We start from the raw sequence: 20,808 nt of genomic DNA on the forward strand, positions 1-20,808 counted from the left end.
TGGGGTCTTCATCCTTACCCATTTTGGATTGTATCTATTGGCATATGCCATTGGACTTTTCTGAGTGAGGTCACCTGGAACACTAGTGTTCTGATATTGAGTTTACAATGCAGGGATGAGAGAAGTAAATATTCCTATTAGTCAGTAAAGCTTGAATTTATAGCCTGAGACTCCTCAGACACTGACTGTCTGGGACCCTTGGAGACAGACCAGCATTGAATGAAACTAAAAGGTAGAGAACATACTGTGGCTGGGAAAAGTGTTGGAGCAAATCTATGCAGAGATACAATAGTAAGATATTTAAGATTTGGAAGGGATATTAGAGGCCCTGTGGTCATACTTCATTTTTCAGTTGGGGAAACTGAGGCTTAAGGAGGTCACAGAATGAGTCACAGAGCTGGGTTACAAGCTTATTTTAATGTTTCATCAACTACTGAGATGTCTGCACTACTGAGATATATAGAGAAAGAGTGTCAGAGGAAGGATTAGGGTGTCCTCTAGACCCCATTGCACTAATGCAGTTCCTGGTAGGATCTAAAGACGTACTTGTCTCCAAGACACCTGACAAGCTGAGAGTATTGATTAATTCTTCCCCAACTTGGGATTGTAATGGTGAGAGAAATTTGGCATTTTATCTAATTAGCATTGGAAACTTGGCTTTCTTTTGGAGAATTCAAAAGTTCAGTTTAGGATATGTTCACAAGATACTTTCCTCCAGAATTAGGTGGAAGATAAATTATTAAATTTATGAGGCCTTTCTTTCTTTCTTTCTTTCTTTCTTTCTTTCTTTCTTTCTTTCTTTCTTTTTCTTTCTTTCTTTTTCTTTCTTTCTTTTTCTCTCTCTCTCCTTCCTTCCTTCTTTCCTTCCTTCCTTGCTTCCTTCCTTTCTCTTTCTTCTTTTCTTTCTCTCTGTCTCTTTCCTTTCTTCTTTCTTTTCATGTAGCATTTCTTTTTCACGTTGTTTCTGATGATGCTTAACCCCTGCTTTTTAAGTTCAGTTTTGTTTGTGTTGTCACATATGTATCAGTTGTTGAGGCTTTAGTATGCAGAGATGCTGAGCTTGCCCTTCGGAGATGTTGGAAGGTCAACTCACATTATAGTCTAGGTCCAGGAAATGAGAATATTTCCAACTCACTGGGGACCATCTTGGCCTTGAGCAGAAATGGGATCTGAATTATTACCTAAGAGACCTTTGTAGATTGTCACAGTTGGCAGCCTCGGGACTTGAGCTAATCCTGGAAATTCTTTAGCTTCCCAGAAAGAAGGTTCCACAAGGGCAGGCTGAGGTCCTCAGAGACAGCAGATGGAATAGAGCTTACAACCAGTTGCCTTTACAGCTGGACTTGGAGATAAATAATAACATTATACCCATTTTTTTTTTTTAATCATGAAGCCTTTGACTTTCAGGGGGTATCTATTCTTCATTCCTTTTACCCTGTATGTGGAAAAAAAAAAATGCTCTGTATGAAAGGAAAGCAAACTTGTTGACTCAGTTCCCATGGTGAATGCAAGGCAGAGCAGGCCAATAGAAACAACTCAGATATTACAAAAATGTGTTTCTTTCTGGCGGCTGCACAGTCAGTCCTTTATATCCAGTCACTGCAATCGCCCCATCACACAAAACTGTTTCCAAGGTCATTATTCTGGTTGCGGGGGCTGCTTCCCCTCCAAATAAATGTTGATTTTACTAAATGTCCTCTCTCTCCAACTCTCTTTGTGGCGAATGAGGGGTAGCAAAGCATCATTTGGGAAAAGAAAGTGTAGAAAATCAGAGAGATGAAATTCTGCAGGTTTTCTAAAGGCTCACGTTTATCTGGCTCAAGCAATACAAATTATAAACTATGGAACTACCTGTATAATCTGGTTTTAATTAACTTGAGGAAGGTACATCAATGTTATTTCATTAAAATCAAATTCTGTTTAAATAGAAAACCACCACTACAGGGTACATTGGGGCATTGTTCACTTGGGTTTTGGGGTTGGCAAGTAAATCCTGTATTTAGAAAAACCCAAGCAAACCCTGTTTCTTTGGAACCTTCTTATGCTTTGGAAGGCTTGTCATAGGTTCCTTGGAATGTAGGGAGTGCCCTGGTGAGGACCAAGGCACAGCTCAAGATGTTGTTCACCAAGTCTTCCTTTTATGACCCTTCCAGTCTTCTGTCTTCCTGCTCCCTGCATGTCTCCATATCTCTTTAGTGCTTGGCCTTGATGCCCTATAGGACTGTCTGTCCCATTTGCCACTTTGAACTGAATGATTAGATTCCCAGTGGGTGGACAGTGGATGACATAGACCACTCTATAAATAAAGATGCTATTTCAGGCTTACAAAAGGAATGAGGCCCAGGTGGTCACAAGGGCTGGTGAAAAATAGAACCCTCTTTTGAAACTCTCATTTCACCAATTACCTAAGAGCTAGGAGGAACCTGAAATTTCTGTAATCTACACACCTCCTTTTCCAAGGAGGACACTGAGATTCGAAGGTGAAGAAACTGGTCCATACTAGTGAAGTCCGTTTGAGTGGGGCCTCCCCATTTCAACTCACGCCCTTTCCCTTGCAGCCTGGTGCCCCAGTTCTGTGGCCCTGTTGATTACAACACAGCCCACGCCAAGAAAATCCTGCCCTGTCAGCAGAACAGCTTTACAAGCTGACATAGGACATGTGTGCATTTGGAGTCAGGGGAATGACTGAGTTTTAGTTCCAGTTCTGCCTCTGCTTTGTTGGCTTCAGCGAGTCACTTCTCCTTCCTTTGTCTATTTCCCCTATTGGGAAGGAGAAGATAATGAACCTTTCCACCTATCAGGCTCACTTGAGTGTTATAAAGAATAATGAGGTGATATTTGTAAAGTGCTTTGAGCTGCTGGGAAAGAGGAGGGGGTGAGCTCCGTAGAAAGCATTATTAGCTGGAAGCACTTATCAATTGAGCTGTTTAACAATAGTGGAGAGTAAGGATACTCAGAAATGAATTCCAGGGACTAGCCCTGCTTTGAATTTAGGAGGAGGATTAGTGGGGACCTAATAGGTATTCCGCTTCTCCAATTTCTTCAGTGCACCATCAAACTAGGAAAGGTAATTACATTCTTCTATGTGGGATTCAGCCCAGAGTTTCAATTGGGATGTCAAAGTGTGCTTGTCTTCTATTCTCATACTGAGGCTATGTTATGTTGTGATTGTTAAAGCCTTGGGCATCTTCTATCCCCTGGGGTAATTTCGCTTAGGAGCTATACAAAGTACTTTCTATGCAGTGGCCAGGCTGCTGTTTATAAGGTTGATTAGTAGAGCTTCTAAATCTAAAGCGCCTGGGGAGCAATTTGGATGAAGCAGGGAAATAAAAGGCAAGGTCTTTATCATGGTTGATCTTTTTTTATTGAGCCGCTCCATGGGAATTTTCTCAGGGACTCAGATGCATCTACAGTGCAAAACGTGGGGCTCGGTGGCTCTTTGACATGGCAATGGAGGCCTAGCCCCAGGTAAAGGTGAACTTGCCAGGTCACTAAATGTATTTAGGGCCCCCTTTTAACTCCTTTACTCTCACAGAGGGTGATGTTTATGGGGGCCTGAAATGTGTGGGAATGTTTCCAAAAGACTGTTCTGATGAGGGATCTGTTTCTGCAAACTCCTGCCCCACTGTTTGAAAGACCATCTGCCCCCAAATTCAGATCTCTCTCATTTTTAGGGCCAGGGAAGAAGAGAGAGGAAGAGAAGAACTGGAGGAACTTTGTTTTGAACTTGTGCAGTCTCTGTGGGCTGAATGAACAGTGAGCCAGGCAGAAGGTGGCTTCCTCTTTAGTGGGCAGGAGCAAGGCTGAATTTTATCAACATCTTCTGCAGGTGTAGGGAGAGGTTAAGATGTCATTTGGAACGATGATTTTTCTGATCAAAGTTAAGTTAAGGAAATTACAGTGATTGCATCTTTGTCCCCTAAAGTTTATGAGCCTCTTTGTAATCGCTGCTTCCGCAAACCCTTCCCCGCCTTCCCAAGTTCTCAGACCTCCATCTGCATGGGCTGCTGGGCTTTTTCCTCCTGGAAGGATGGGCTCGCCAGCTGGCCAGAGGTTCCTGTATTAGTGCTGCCCTGCACTGACTTGTGAGTCTCCAATAACAATCCTCCAGCATGGCACAGCTACAAGCAATGACCGGGCGGCCCACCTTGAATCCTATACCTCTTTGGGGGCTGACTCAGTCCTCTGAAACTGACTCTTGGATTCCATCCTGGGTCTGCCACCAACTCATTTTTGTTTTTCTCAGCAAATCACTTATCTGCCTTGAGACTCCATGAAATAATATAAGATTTACTTGGCAGAATTCTCTGACCTTTTTCAGAGACCCAGATTTCTTGTTTATTGTAATTTGAATGTCTCAATCCTCTGAAAGCATTTGGAATATTTTCTTCATTTCCCTCCCCCAAGGTATCTACTTTATTCCAGACAGGCCTCCCCCAGTGGGTTTTGAGGGGAAGGATGCCGAGGCTTTGGGCCCTGGCTCCTGTCCTTTACTTCACCTCTGCCAGGGCAAAGACCAGCACTAGGCTGACCTCCCCAGGCTGGGCCAAAAGAGAAGGCTGTGGAAGCCGCACGTCTCCGATGCTGCTCACTGTCCTTTCCCTCCGCGGCCACAGCTGCCTCCCGCCCCCCTCACCCCCTCCTGCTCTTTTTCTCAGTGAGCCTCAGCGCCAGTGCCCCAGTGAGCTGCTGGGAACAGAGGTCTGTCCCCTGCACTGGCCTCGGCTTCCCCACACCAGAACATTCAGGCATCAATGGGAAACAGCAAGATCTGTCGGCATCGCCCCTTTCTTCAGGCTTTGAGGGCCACATTCTCCACGGCCATCTGTTCCCTTTCACCTCTCTGGACAATGTTGCTTTTTAAAGCCAGCGATTCTTCCTCCTTTATCCCCTCCTCTCCCGCCTCCCCTTCTTCTGTGCTCCCACCCTTTCTACCTCTCCTCTTTTTGCCCGATCCTATGAAATTAGTCTCTCTTAAGATAAGATTTGCCCTTCCTCCACACAAAGCTGTTTTGCAAACACTATGGGTTTTTGAATTTTTATTTTTACATGTTGTTTGAAGTGAGGACTTGCTACTTTTAAAGTTTGTGATTGTCTTGCGGGGGGTTATTCTTTTGATAGGGATAGGAAGGGGGAGGATAGAAAAACTTTTTAGTCATGAAAAAAGAAAATACAGAATAATAATGAGTTTTAGGTTCCTGCTGGCAGGCACTTGCCTCTTTAAAGAAGGAACCCTCCCTTTCCTTTCCTTGATGATCAGTTTAAGGAAATTTTTATGCTCTTGAGTTTTCTCACCTTTTATTTTATTACTATTTTGTTGTTGCTGCAATGTTATTGTTGTGCTGTTTTTAATTTAGAGCCAGGGCTTCTGTGGAGCTGGTATAGCGGTTTCCTTTGTCTTGGACAACGCCATATACAACTCCAGAGGTTCCTGGATTCAGGCAGAGTGCCCATGGTGCCTTCTAGATGAAGCAGTCGTCCTGACTCAAGGGCTGGACATCAAGGGGTGTTTGTCCCAGGACTGACCAGTAACTAAGTGTGTGACCTTGGGCACATCACTTTCTTTACGAATAATGATGACAGAATCATTTACTTTGAAAAATTCTTAACACATGATTCTTCTGTTTGTACTATTACTTGGTTTCACAAGCAAGACGAGTCCGTGGTAATGTCATAAAAACTTATGGGTTATCCTTGGGTAAGGATGTACTGAGAATCCACTGTTAGGGTCTAGTTCAGCGGCAGACATGGGAAACATCTAAAACAAGGACTCCTGGCTGTGGCTGCCTGTCAGGATCACAGGGTGGGGACACAGGTGCCGCCAGAGTTGGGCTGACAGATTTTCCTGTCTCTCCTACTTACTAGCTATACAGATATTGGTAAGGTTTTGTCATCTATAAAATAGGGGCAACACTAGAGATATACTTCCTATGGATGTTGAGACAATTAAGAGATTTTTCTCATGTAAAGCACTCGGAATAGTTTCTGGAACCTGGTCGGTACTATGTCATTGTCCCTCTTCCCATCCCACATCCACATTACAGATGAAAACATGGGCTAACGGGTTGTCTGCAGGGCTCTTCTTATTCTTTCACATTCACCTGCTGCTGCTTTATTTTTTCATTGTAAAGACTGATAAAGGAAATAATGTAGTTATCAGATTATAATGATGATTAACACAGCAGTTCTATTTAGAAATGTCATAAAATAGAGAAACATCCTAAGACACGAAAAGGTATATGATCATGTACTTCTGGCAAAGAAGGTGAACCAGATGTGGAGATTATAGTCATAGAAGGAAAGCCAGTCATGATTTTGGCAACTGGGATCACCTTACATATTTTCAGTTGGAGAAAATCTGGAGATTTATTTTTCTTTTGATATCAATTTCTAGAAACCTATCATATGACTAAGAGTTTCCCAACAATAGGGAGAGAACATTATTAAAATGTGCGTTTCTAGAAAGGCCTAGATGACTCTGAATAAGAAATTGAATATTTTAATTTAATGAGGAAAAGAAAATGAATGGGATGTCCAGAAAATTGGGTGGGGGCGGTGGTTTCCATGTGTTTTCCCTCCTAGAAAGGGAGATTAATGGCCATTCTTGCAATACTTTCTAAATGGCCAAAAGAAACAATGAAAAGAAAAGTAATGAATCAGACTCTGGGGTTTAAATCCTGACTCTGCCACTTGCCAGGTGGCCTTGGGCAAATCACTTTCTTTGTAGTGCAGCTTCCTTCATTAGAAAATTGGTATGATAATGGTACCACCCTCATAGAGATAATGTATGTAAGGTGTTTAGCCTGGAACACAACAATTATCCCAAAATGTTACCTCATAATTCTTTACTGGAATGTCTTGTATCAACTGACATCTGAGATGTAGGACACATTATCCAAAGGTGGTGGTCTTGATCACTTTGCTGATGCTGGTCATTTGCAGTAAACCCAAAGTTCTGGCCCATTTCTGGATAAGCATTGGCCTTCGAGGAAGAAGGAAATCGGTTTACTTAAGAATTCATATTTTGCAGATGTGAACTGACTGGCTACTGCCACCAAAACCAGTTCCCCCAGTTAAAATAACCCTGCTAGCCTCAGCACATTTTGTTCATAAGTTCCCTCTCCCGCCATGAGGCGACTGCCTGAAAGTACTTGACTGCCCTACCCTCCACTCCCCGGGGATTGGGACATGCTTGTCAAGAGATACTTGAGGAAGTTAAAGCAAGGTCATCTCCGTTGCCTAAGCCTCACACCCTGGTAATCTGCACACTGTTTGGACCTCGAAACTTGTGAGCTGTGAATTCCTTTCACATATGGAGTTTTCCTCCCTCCTGTGGCCCCAGTTTGTGGTGAGCTTTGTGTTGGCATGGTGGCCATGGGGACACCCCTCTTGTGTATGTGCAGGCCGCCAAAAGGAGAAGTGGGGCAGCTTCCCTCTGCCTTGCCTCAGAAAGCCGATTCCAGATGGCCAAGGAAGCACACTGCATTGAAGGAACTTGGCAGCCAGAGTGAATTCACCAGTGTGGGAAATGAAAACCCTCGGGTTCTTGTCTAAAACTCTGGGAGCAGAGGACACTGGGATTGCCTCCACCAAATGTCAACATTTTACTTCTTCCCCCACCCGCTTCTCAGAGCCTCGAGGGCAGCAAACATATGTGAGGCCAGCATTCCATTCCCTCCCACGCAGGAACATATGCTGATTCCTATCAGGATCCTCTGCTTCCCAAAGAGGCTGATGGAGATGGGGAGGGAGGAAAGCATAACCATAAATCCTCACGCTCTGGGCAAGGTGATAATTGAAAGCATTCTCCACCACGAAGTGCTCTCCAGTGCCAGAGCGGCAGGCGGCTGGGACAGCTAAAGCTGGAGAAGGCCTGGGCCGGGGCCCAGCTCCCCCTCTGACCAGGTGGATTTTGGTGGTCAGGTTACTTCTCTGCCTATGAAATGGGAATTAGGATTGTATCCATGTTGTGGGATCAAAGGAAGCACTTTAAGTCGAATTCATCAGATGCACTTAGGCACTCTGGAGTTTTCAAAGCACCTCAGCGCTTCTGTCTTCTGTCCCACTTGATTCTTTTTGCTCCCCTACTTGCACTCTATTCCTGCTGTCACTGAGGAAACACAGGAGAGTGTGAACTCTGAAAGCTGACGCTTGTTTGGTGTCTCGAAGCAATGCAGGTCAAGGAGCATGACTGAGGAGGGGCCTTATTGAGGGTCTCTGAGTGAGGACCTGGGCCCGGTCACCAGTCCTGGCCTGTTTCATGCCCAGGCTATCAGCTGCCCTTCCCACCACGCCTCTCTGAAATAGTATTTTGGGTGTCTCCTTGGGCAACAGCTCCGAGCAGATGAATTATGGCAGTTCTAAAGGGTATTTACATCTCTTTTCTCTATTCCTCTTGGGAAGTAGGGTGGGGGATTAAGTCGGTCTTAAAAATCTGGGCCAAAGAGCATTCTCCAGAATGATGTCTTCCGAGATTAAAAGGACACAGAGCCACATCACAAGATACTAGGTGGAGATTTTCTAATACAAATGCACACATGATGGTACATGGACTGTCTGCAGGATCTGAGGAGTCTGTAATTGCAGGCAAAACAGCAAATGCCTAATACATGATTTTTTTCAAATGTTAGCATATTTTAGGATCATCTAAGAGAGGTTTTTGAAAATATGGACTCTTGGGCATCACCTCCAGAGATTCTGATTCATCAGGTTTGGGATGGAGCCTAGGATTCTGCATTTTAAAAAGTTAACAGATGATTCTGATGTATGGAAACATATGAATGCCCTAGTAATTTCTCTGGAGATCCAATCCCATGTCCTGATTTTATATCAATGACCAAGTAATCGCTCAGGGAATGTCAACCTACATTTTCACACTAATTTTTTGTGGGGGGAAGGAGAGTTCAAACCCACAGAAAAGTTCCAAGAAAAGTACATTGAACTCCCCTTATACCCTTTACCTGATTTTTTTGTTTTTGTTTTTGTTTTTGAGACGGAGTCTCGCTCTGTTGCCCAGGCTGGAGTACAGTGGCACGATCTCGGCTCACTACAAGCTCCACCTCCCGGGTTCACACCATTCTTCTGCCTCAGCCTCCCGAGTAGCTGGGACTACAGGCACCCGCCACCACACCCGGCTAATTTTTTGTAGTTTTGGTAGAGATGGGTTTGCACCGTGTTAGCCAGGATGGCCTCGATCTCCTGACCTCGTGATCCACCCACCTCTGCCTCCCAAAGTGCTGGGATTACAGGCCTGAGCCACCACGCCCAACTCTTTACCTGATTTTTAACATTTTGCCTCATTTGTTTTTATCTCTTGTATATTAGTTACCAATTTATTTTATAATATTGTTAACTTATTATAATTATCTTTGGTGAACCATCTGAGGGCAAATTACAGATATCATATCCTTTCATCCCCAAATACGTCAGCATTTATCCCTTAAGAACAAGAATTTCTCTTACATAACCACAGTACAATGATCTCACCCAGGAAATTAGTATTGATACAGTACTATTATCTAATATACTGGCAATATTCAAACTTTGCCAGGTGTCCCAATAATGTACTCTATGGCAGTTTTTTCCAGGATGCAGTCCACGATTAGACATGGCATTTTAGTTGAAATGTCTTTTTGCATTAATGGTTTTTAAAGCCATTGATGTTCTCCCAGAAAAACTTTTCTTCAAGAATATATTTCCTAATCAACAAATCACATTTCTTTTCTCTTCTATTCTTACTGCTTGCAAAGTGCCAGTGATCCAAAGTGGGCCTGAAGCAGGAACAGGCTTACCCAGGCCTGTTTCTTCACAAGCTAAGGCCTGGGCAGAGGACCTTCTCCCAGTCCTGGGTTTGCCTTGTGAGCTGATTTCCTGAAGGCAAACCACGTGACTGCTAGTGTGTCCCCTTGCTTCAGTCACGTGGGTGGCACCTGGCTTTCTCCTTGTCCCAAACTACTTCATTGGATATATAAAACTACCGAATGTTACTTCACTATAGTTTGAATCTTCCCCAGAAAGAGTGTCTGGTAAAGGACATGGCCACTTTGCACCCTTCCCAGCTCTCTCCAAAGGCAGCTGGCTGCATGCACACTTCTGAGGGTGATGTTTTTTCCAGCACTCAGGGCTAAACCCAGTGTGAGATCAGAATCAGCAGCTGTATTCCTTCTGCCTCAGCCAGTGCCACCTGAAACAAATATCAAGTGGTCAAAAAATGAGATGCTGACCATGTATAGTACACAAGACTTACTAGAATTCAACTCTGGTATCCTCCTGCTGCCTCTGACTCTACAATGGGAGCAGGAAAGCAAAGCTCATACCAGGACAGCTGAAAGGTGTGGTCTGAGGATTTCATGGTGAGCAGATAGAACACATTGTGGGGGGGAAAAAAACCCATATTTTATGCAAGCATCTTTCTGGCTTGTCTTGAATGAAGCCTAAATTTAAAGAGAAAGTGCCACAAATTTCTTTAAATGGTTGTGTTTTTGTTTTCTTTGTTTTATTTTGCTAGTATTTACTTAAGGGTAATATGTGTTTTCTGTAATGAGTGAATTTATTTTTAATTAAAAACTTATTTGCAAAGGGTCAAGAGATTTAACTACAAGTCATGATTCAGGATTTTTTGTTTGTTTGTTTTCCTTAAGTAGAAGGTAGCAAGAGGAAAGCTGTATTATTGGAGAAAAGGTCGAAGGGCATGGCCTCCTGCAGAATGTTGGGAGTTGAGCTGATGGGAGGAGATAGCTTCTTTTTATTCAGACAATCTAGTTCTGTTCTTCTTATGCCTACTATTGTTTTCCTAGCCATCTTTGAGACCTTGATGATCGACACTGCAGACACAGCAAAGAAGCCTAGTACAGCATCCCCTACTTCCAGACTGAAGCTCTTCTTATAAAGTGAGCGTTCTCACTGTGATTCCGGACAGTTCCTACGTGGTATCTCTGTTGGATAACATATGTCTTGGTTTTCTCAGAGCAAGCTCAGTTTATTTCTGTTATCCCAGTATAACTATTAAAATGTCCCCATTTCATTTTCAAAAATGTCCTGGTTGGATGAGAACTTAAAGTATTTTGTTAAGACTCTGGGAAACTGAAGGTGTTTTCTCCCTATCCATGAGCCAGTGGAGTTGTTGACTGATTTGTGCATACCAATCTCTAGCCTAGTGGATGGCTCACCCCCGCTTCTACCCTACCTTGTGCTATGGAGGCTCCATCCCTAACTCTTGCATTCCAGAGGTTCTGATTGCCTCACTTCTTCCTGTCTTCTGCTTCACATTTCTTACCTTTCTCAGTAACGAGTTTTACTGAGACTTGGATCAGCCTAGGTATGTTGTGCAAGTAAAGCCTCTGGACTGCATTCACTCCTTTCACCTCCAGCCAAGAGACATCAGGAATGAAATGTTCTGCTTTACTAAAATGAAGCAGCCCATTCTTTACAAGCCAAATGCCTTCCTCGGTGGGTAAATGGTATTAGTTGAAGCAGTTATTACATAGTTTTATGCCTCAGATCCCGTATTTATAAATCTGAAAGACGACTAATAGCTTTAAAGTATTTTGAGAATCTCAAAGCTCAGAAGATTATAAATAACAAAAGATATATTTTTTCTTATCTAAAATGATAGCACAAATACTGCGGTTGCTTACTTAATAGATAGCGTGTGGTCCCTGAGCCATTGCAGCTGATGGGTTTTTTCCAGTGCTCTATTTATAGAGCTAGGTCAGAAATATCACTTCCGTTGGAACCTGACCTATAGACCATTGTCAATTTTAGAGACCCAAGGAAGTAGAATGCACCCTAAATACAGCTGGTTCACAGATTCAGTTAGTGAACCACAAGCCCCCAAGGAAATTAATTTTGCTGGAGGGTAAATGTCTGAGCCTATCCCAGTCTCTTTTCTTTGACACCTTTGTCCTGTGGTCTCACAGAGCTTGTAGGTCATCTTGAATCTTTATTCTAAAAATAGCCCTATTATAGGCAGTTTCCCTACTTTAATAACTTGCTCATCCTCGTCACCTTTTGTTGCTGAAATTCTGCATTGTATGGAACAAGAACTGATGACCTGCCAAGAGAGGTAACCAAGATTCTCAGTCCCTTCCCCAGTTCAAATGGATGATCCAATAAAGAACCATGCTCAGCCAGTGCCAGGGGCCTAGTTTTAAACAGGAGAAGCTGAACTGAATGGATGATAACCTCCTTCTGATCCCGAGTCTCGCACTCAGACTCCCGTCTTTAAGCTTTGTTACTATGAAGTTGTGTTTGCTGGGACTTGGCCACTGGTCAGCACAGGTTTACCCATCATAAAGTCTTACTAAGTAGGGTAGACTAAGAAAATCTCTAGTCTCGAGAGAAATCTGCTATCAGCAAAAGAACCCATGCCTGTGCTGTCTTCAAGCATAAACGGGTGCTGGATGGGGCACATCGATTCAAAGACTTCCTGGAACAAGTGAGGTTCTCAATGAGGAACTCAGCCACATCATCAAAATACCAAAGACTCAAAGTTTTTTAATAAGGCAGGAAATTTTAAGGTCATTCACCCCTTCTTGTCATGGATGAGGAAACTGAGGCTTAGCGAGGTTAGGTAACTGCTCATTACCAAGGCCTACTCTGAGGTTCTTTGTTACACTACTCTCCTTCTCCCACCTGTTCTCATCAAAAGCCCAGATGGAGTCAGAAATAGAACTGCAGGGTCCTGCCTCCTAGCCAGCAGCTGGCCACAGGCTATCATGCATTACATGGAATGTGCTTCAGGACGTGAGGACAAGAGCTAAGAAGGAGAATGCAGTTCCAGTGGTAACATACCATCTTCTTTCCTGGATTTATTTCAATCCTGAAAACATTTTTAGGTATTGTTATTCCTTTGTTTTTTTTAAATTTCCTATTTCTACTCTAAATACATGGGCTTTCATCTGCAGGGGCTGGAGGGACCAAATATCCAGAATATCCAGTCCGCTAAGGCCATGAACTTTTCCTTCCCCTCTGTTCCTATTCTGGGAGTCATTGCTTTGTTTTTTTGACTTTTTTTTTTTAAACATGGAAAAGCATTCTTTTAAAGTTGACCCTTTTGCTACAGGGCAAACGCTTTTCTGTTATGCACTAGAGATTCAGTTTGATCTCCTAGAAATGCTTAGCACAGGAGTCATAAATTGAAATGTTTTCAGAGAAGGAGCTTTCTCATTAAGAGCTTTCCAACAAGCCTCTTTTAAATACTGACACGGGTTGGTACCAGAAGCCCATCACCTTTTTGGAAATCAAGGCTACATAGCAACCTGGTTATCCTCCTCCAGTCTGACTGCACGAGGGCTACACCCCATGTATACAGAGCAGAGAGACAGCTCCTTGCCTTGTGAGAAATTCGTCTTCATAACCAACTCCCACACCAAATGAGTAAGGAATTGGATCCAAAAGATAGTCATGAAAGATATTGCAGAATCCAAATCATGTGTTGTAACCACTTTGCAACTAAGATTTACTATCTTGCCTCATTGTTAACAGAATAAAAAATGCAGTAGATAATGATTAAACTTCTTTCCTCCCTAGAATTTCATCTTCAGTGTTTGATCATCATTGTTCCTGTCACTTATACACATCAAGTATCTTCATCTAAGGGTCACCAAGAACCTCTGGTTGCCTGGAGGCCAGAATTATTATTCACATTTTACAGATGGGTTAGCAGTCACAGAAAGAGAACATGCTTTGACTTACCTAAAAGAGTCTCTGAGAGAGTGGAGAATGAATGTTCCCACAGTCTTTTATAGAGAGCCCTGACTTCAGTGTGAATAAATTAGATTTGCTCTATGTAGCTTACACAGAGACTTCTACAGGCTCAATCCCATAACAATGAAAATCCTCAAAAATGAAAATATTTTCAAAGCTCAGTTCACGTATTTGATTTTTATATTTGTATTGGAATTAACTAAATTCCAGACAATGAAGTTATACTGCTTTGGCAGGTCTAAATATCACAATCATCAAAAAGGAGAGAGAGGGAGCAAGCACCTCAATTTTTAGAACTTCCTCTTAAAGTGAACATAGAGAAAGTTCACTTATCTGTTTCCTAACCAATTAGGTCATCTAGCAGGAAATCACCTTTTCTTAAAAACCAGTAGGCAGATTCCTCCTACTTTAAATTTCCCATCAACAGCATTAACAATCATTTATGCCAGCCCTCTCACAGGAATGCTTGAAAGTCAAAAGACATAAGAGACCACTAAGTTTTCTAGTTTAAAATAAGGTCACAACTTTGTAGCAACTTACAGTTTCCCTGCCTCCCTCTCTCAAGTGATCCTATCACTTCTATCACCCTTCAATTGCTTTCCTATACTTGAGGCCCTGTTAAGTGAACTATCTTTCCTATCCTTACCAGATTTTTAATTCTACAACCAGAGAGGGTCAGTTTCAGGCCACCCGACTTGCGTGAATCCAGCTGCTGGGCCAGTTGGGTGAAATTAAGTAACTTGCTGAGCCAGAGGATATGCTGTCTTTCTGGAAACCCCTTGCCCTGGGTTATCGCTGTACATCAGAACAGAGGAAGCCGAGTATGGAGCCTGAGTGACATGCAGAGCTCAGATGAGTGATAAGATCCTCATGACACACTTCCATCAGTGTCCTCCTGGAGAGGGGCCTTTGAGCTCTCAAGGCCCTTGTGGGCTGGCAGAATAACACGGTATTTGACATGAGAGACATGATAAGCCCAAAGAAAGCTAATTGGAGTAGTGGTTAAGACTCAGTTGGCCCAGTTTCGAACCCTGGCTGTGTCAGTAACTAACCATGTGAACTGGAGTGACTTCGTTTCTCATAGCCTCATTCTGTCAATAGGGATGTTAATATTACTCACCTCATAGAATTGTTGTAAGGATAAAAAAAAGATGCAACTAACATATGAAGCTCAACAAGATTTAAGCTTACATAATGCCTAGCACATAGTACCTTAAAAATATTGCCTTTCCACTTTGGGCAACATAGTGAGACCCTGTCTCTACAAAAAAATAAAAATAAGTTAGCCAGTCATGGTGACATGTGCCTGTGGTCCCAGCTACTTGGTAGGCTGAGGTGGGAGGATTGCTTGAGCATGGGAATTCAAGGTTACAGTGAGCTATGATCATACTGCTGCATTCCAGCCTGGGCAACAAGGGAGGCCCTGTGTCAAAAAAAAAAATTTAAAAATTGCCTTTCATTATCATTAACTTTCAAGGCCTTGGTGTTATTACTTTTATGGTGGATTAATGTTTGTAAGTGCCCCTAAAAATACAAATGGATATTTTTGAAGTCTATAGTAGACTACAGTCAAGCTTGCTCACTCAGGGTTTCCTTTGGAAACTTTTCTGTAGTCATCTGTACTCATGGCCCTTACTTAAGACTTGGGTTTACCTGTCCAGAAAACAACCAAATACATGGGTACTTTTTTATACTATTCTTATTGGTTTAGCAACGTGGAGTCCTTTAAATAGTTGTTCCTGGCCCAAGTGTGGCTCCAATCTCTGAAGACATCCTGTGTCTTCCTATAGACCTGAGAAACTCCTACAGTTTATCACCAAAAAAGAAAATGTTTGTGCGCTTAACTAGCAACTCCTAATTACTCACATGTAGCTTTTTCTTGACACACTTTAGAGCTCAGCCTCCCTTCATCCCATCACTTAGCAGGCATCTAAGCAACTAACTTTTAGAGTTTACTTGAAAAATGTAAACCTGTTAATTTTAGCTAAGCAAGATAGAATTAAGGATGTAAACCTGCTGCCAAAACAAGGATATAATATGATTCAAAATTTAATGGAAATAACTTTTTAATTAGTCACTTAGTCAGTGTTTATAAGCATGCTCTGTGTCTCAGACCTTGTGTTAACTCAGGCATGCTGACATATATCAGACGTGGGTTTGGCCTCTTTGTAATATATAGTCATATGTCACTTAACGATGGAGATGGGTTCTGAGAAATGCATCATTAAGCAATTTTGACATTGTGTGAACACCATAGAATGTATTTACACAAACTGAGATGGAATAGCCTACTACAAACCCAGGATATATGGTATAGCCCATTGCTCCTAGTCTACAAACCCATTCAGTATGTTGCTGTACTGAATACTATAGGCAATTGGAACACAATAGTAAGTATTTGTGTATCTAAACACATCTAAACAGAAAAGGTACAATAAAAATGGTAAAAGGATTAAAAATGATACACCTGTGTAGGGCACTTACTATGACTGGAGCTTATAGGACTGGAGTTGCTCTGGGTCTGTTGGTGAGTGCACCTCGTGATGAGTGAACGTGAAGCCCTAGGACACTGCTGTACACCACTGTAGACTTCATAAACTCTGTATCCTTAGGCTACATTCATTGATGGAGGCATTTTTCTTTCTTTAGTAATAACCTTTGATTACTATCACTTTTTTACTTTATTAATTTTTTAATTTTTTCAACTTTTTGATCTTGTAATAACATAACTGAAATATAAACATTGCATAGCTGTTCAAAAACATTTTCTTTATATCCTTATTCTATAAGCTTGTTTCTGTTTTTGAGGTTTTTTTTACCTTTTTAAACTTTTTTGGTAAAAATTAAGACACAGACACACACATTAGCCTAGGACTACACAGGATCAATATCGTCAATATCACTGTCTTTCACCCCCACATCTTGTCTCACTGGAAAGTCTTCAGGGGCAATAACTCACATAAAACTGTCATCTCCTATGATAACAATGCCTTCTTCTGCAATACCTCTTGAAGGATCTGCCTGAAACTGTTTTACAGTTAACTTTCAAAAATAAGTAGAATATACTCTAAAATCATAATTAAAAGTATAGTAAATACATTAAAAGTATAGTAAATACATAAACTACATAAAAGTATATATAGTAAATACATAAATATAGATACAATAAAAATATAGTAAATACATAAAAGTATAGTAGCTATATAACTGGTTTTTATATTTACTAAACTGGTTATTATAAGTAGAATAGACTCTAAAATGTTGATTAAAAGTATAGTAAATACATATACTCTAGTAAGATCAAGTATTATGTACTATACATAATTGTAAGTGCTGTACTTTTATACAGCTGACATCACAGTAGGTTTATTTACCAATCATCACCACAAGCATGCGAGTATGCATTGTGCTATGATGTTACCAGTGCTGTGACATCACTAAGTGATAGGAATTTATCAGCTGCATGATAATGTGATGGGACCACTGTCATATTTGCAGTCTGTCATTTGCTGAAACATCATTATGCAGAGCATGACTCTGTATTAAAGATGATAAGAAAAACACACAAATAATATACCACAGGTAGAAAATGATTGTAATGTGAGACAGTAAAATAAAGTATTATAGAAGTTTACAGGAGGAAGACATTATTTCTGTGAAGATTAGAGAAATTGGCACATAGAAAGTAGCATTGAAGGCAGAGTAGATTTGGGACATGTGAACATAGGGGAGTTCCAGATGAGGGAGGGGCATGGGAAATAAGTGATTGAGTAGGAACACAGATGTGGGAAATGGAGCAGGGGGAAGAAGTCTGGAAGGGCAGGTGGGCACAGGGTAGAAAGTTCTTGAATGCCAGTGTTAGGAATTTAGAATTCTATGAAGGCACTTGGGAGCCACTGAAAGTTTTTGAGCATGATGGTTGTAAATGGGAGGGTGGTATGCTTAGGTGTGTGCTTGGAGGAGGTTAATCAAGTAGTAAAACAGAGGATGGCTTTAATAGGGAGAAAGTGACAGCAGCATGGACAATAGGCAACTAAAGCAGTCACACCAGGTGAAAGCTAATGTGGGTCTAAGGTTGAGTTAGGGGGAATGGAGAGTTAGGAATGGATCTAAGGGTGAGGTAGGAGAAATGAATGGATGGATATAGGTAGGATTTTACAGTTAAATCAGTAACACCTCTCAATTCATTGCAAGTGAGAAGAAGCAGGAGAGAAGGAAACATTTTAAAAATGGAGCTGAGGTTTTAAACCAGATTAACTGGAGGGTCAAAGGAAGGAACAGAGATGGAGGAGTAGATTTATATGGGAAAATATGAGCTTGCTTTGATGATACTGAATTTACAGTGCTAAAATTTATGATGTAGGCTTGCAGTTCTTGTGGTTAAAAATGGAAGACAAGTGTTGAGACAAGCCAAAGGTTGAGACAAAGGCGTAGAAACCATCCACCTTGTCGAATGGGCTCTCATCCTTTTCAAAGTGGAGCCATGCCATGTGGAGCAGACACTGCAGGCTTGATGGGAATGAGGCATATCTGGCTCAAAAACATGTTTATTTGTGTGTTTTTAGAAGTATACATATTACACCAACATTTTAAAATCAGGAAATTATACTTAAAGCATTGATTTCTGGCTTCCGTTTTAAAAATCAAAATTGCACTTTAATGTTAGCACAATTAAAAAATCATATCACTATGATTTTTAAAAATCAAAAGATGTGATTGTAAAAGTTTTTTACAATTTTAAAATAAATAAATAAATAAGATGTGACTAACTATGAACTCACATTGCCACATGACAACAACAGCTAGAGCTGAACAGAGACTGCCCCCTTGAGATCCTGGATGAATTCTCGAACTCACCACAGTACTCACCACTTCCCCTCATCTCCTAAGGCTTTAATTGAAAGTCAGTTACTAAATCTATGGAGAAAAAGAAAAAATAGGTTAATGGTTGCCAAGAACTGGAGGTAGGCAGGGAATGGGGTGTTGGGGACTGGTGGCCAGTGGGTGTGGGATTTCTTTTTAGGGGGATGAAATGTTCTACAGTTAATGGTGGTGATGACTGAACATCTCTGTGAATATAGCAAAAGCCACTTGAAATCAGAGGATGTATGATAGCAAATTATCTCAATAGAGCTGTTTCTCTAAAATGCAAATGTAGTTGCTATTGCCCTTGCAGTGTTGGTTTTCTTATAGTAGAAAATATTTTTCTATAAGTCTATTTCTATCAAAAAGGGGAAGGTAAAAAGTCAGACTGAGAGGGTTGTGAATTTCAAGAAAAATGGTAAGGACTGTCTCTCTTAGTGTGGGTAAAGAATTTCTACATGTTAATATGCAAGCACCTGGCCTCTTTACTAATGTACATTATTTTCCTGGACACTGAAAGCATTTGGTATTAGACAAGAAAAAATGTGGTCATGCCCCACTCCCTAAGGTCCACCCTCAACTAAGAAGAAAGAGAAAACAAAGGCAGAGAAAGGAAAGGAGTAATCAGCATGGTAAAAGGAGAAGCAGAAGAGGCCAGTAGATTGGATGCCAAGGAAGGGGGAAGCTTTATCAACTGCTGACAAGAGGTCAAGGAGGATGAGGCCAGGGAAGTCAGGAGGTCATGGGACACCATCCAGTGAGGGGGCTGAGAGAGGTGAAGCCAGAGAGAGATGCAGAGGCAGCTGACAGAGTGCTCAGAGTGCATTGTTCAGGAGACAGTATTTAATCTCAGGCATGAAGGACTACTGAAGGCGTTTTAAGTAGGGGAATGATGTGATCAGATCGGAACAATCTAGATTATTTGTTTTCACATTAATTTGTGCATATTTTGAACTGTGTGCATGATGAACTGAGGTTACCCCAAATTTTATTCTTTCTTACCCTGAATTCTCCTTCAATCTGATATCCCCAGGCTTGTTGAGACCTTGGTTATTGATTTCCATTTCATTCATTCCTGTTCCTGCTTGAACCAGGAAATACATATATATGGTTGGTGTTATCTGACCCAGGGTTTCTCAACTTCAGCACTGCTATATTTTGGGCTGGATAATTCTTTGTTGTAGGATGCTGTCCTATGCATTATAAAATGGTTAGCAGCATCACCAGCCTCTACCCTCTAGATGCCAGTAACACTGTGAACACTTTAAACCACCCTCCAGCCAAGAACCACTGAACTACATTTGTCTATTGTAGCATTTGGGCCCAGGTGCTTAAGGCCATGTGCAGTTAGTAGACCACCCTGGAAGGTGTTTGCCCTGGAAACAAAAGACCAATTCCTACTCCACACTGAGGCATACAAATCAGATGATGCAGTAAGGAGGCAACAGATGACACACTCAAGACCTCATTTTGTTTTAACTAATTCAGTGGACTTCAACCTGTATGTAGTCTCCTCATAGAAAAAAGATCGTATCTGGAGGCTACAAGGCACACTAAATGCCCAACTGTGCCCTCCTAAGGTTAGGATTCCTGTCATGGCCCAGGGCCAAAGTGGGTTCAGAAGAGCCCTCGGGCACAGGGCACAGGGGTTCAGAGGAGGCCATGGGATGTGCTAGACATGATAGTGGGAGCTGGCTTCTATACGGCAGGACTTGTTGGCTTGCCTTCAAGGGGGAAGGAGGAGGTAGGGAGCAGAAAGGGTTTTCTCATGGTGATGTCAAGAAGGGTCAGCAAAGCTTTGGAGATGTAAGATGCAACTTGGAGGAGGCTAGGAACTCAGATAAAGTTTACTTCAGACCCTCCTTATAGGAAAGTCTTAGAAGGTAAAGGAATGTTTTTCTTGGAATAGGGATGTCTAAAACAGATTACCTGTGAAATTTTGAGATCTTCCAGATTCCTTTTTTGGGTGTGTGTATACAAGGGGTGGGAGGACAAGGGAATTTTATATGTATATGCCACCATTTCTATATTGATAAGGAAAATTGAGTTAAGACTCTTGTCGAGCTAAAAATGTCTAACAACTCTATTAAACTAAGACTATTTCATAACTGGTTCTTATTCTGTGGAGTAGCATTATGCCTTTGATATTGAACGGCTACATTTACTAGTAGCAATGGCTCTGAGCTGTCTTGCAATGCAACCTCTTTTTGATATATAACTCTGTTATTATTTGGCCCA

General features: G+C 41.7%; 1 protein-coding gene across 7 annotated transcripts in view; it reads left to right on the top strand.

Moving 5' to 3' along the window:
* The window catches only part of RAD51B (RAD51 paralog B), a 775,981-nt gene that overhangs the window by 555,489 nt on the left and 199,684 nt on the right, over positions 1-20,808 (top strand). The gene's annotated exons all lie outside the window — the stretch shown is intronic.

Source organism: Chlorocebus sabaeus, chromosome 24 (genome assembly GCF_047675955.1).
Source record: "Chlorocebus sabaeus isolate Y175 chromosome 24, mChlSab1.0.hap1, whole genome shotgun sequence".
Lineage (NCBI taxonomy): Eukaryota > Metazoa > Chordata > Mammalia > Primates > Cercopithecidae > Chlorocebus > Chlorocebus sabaeus.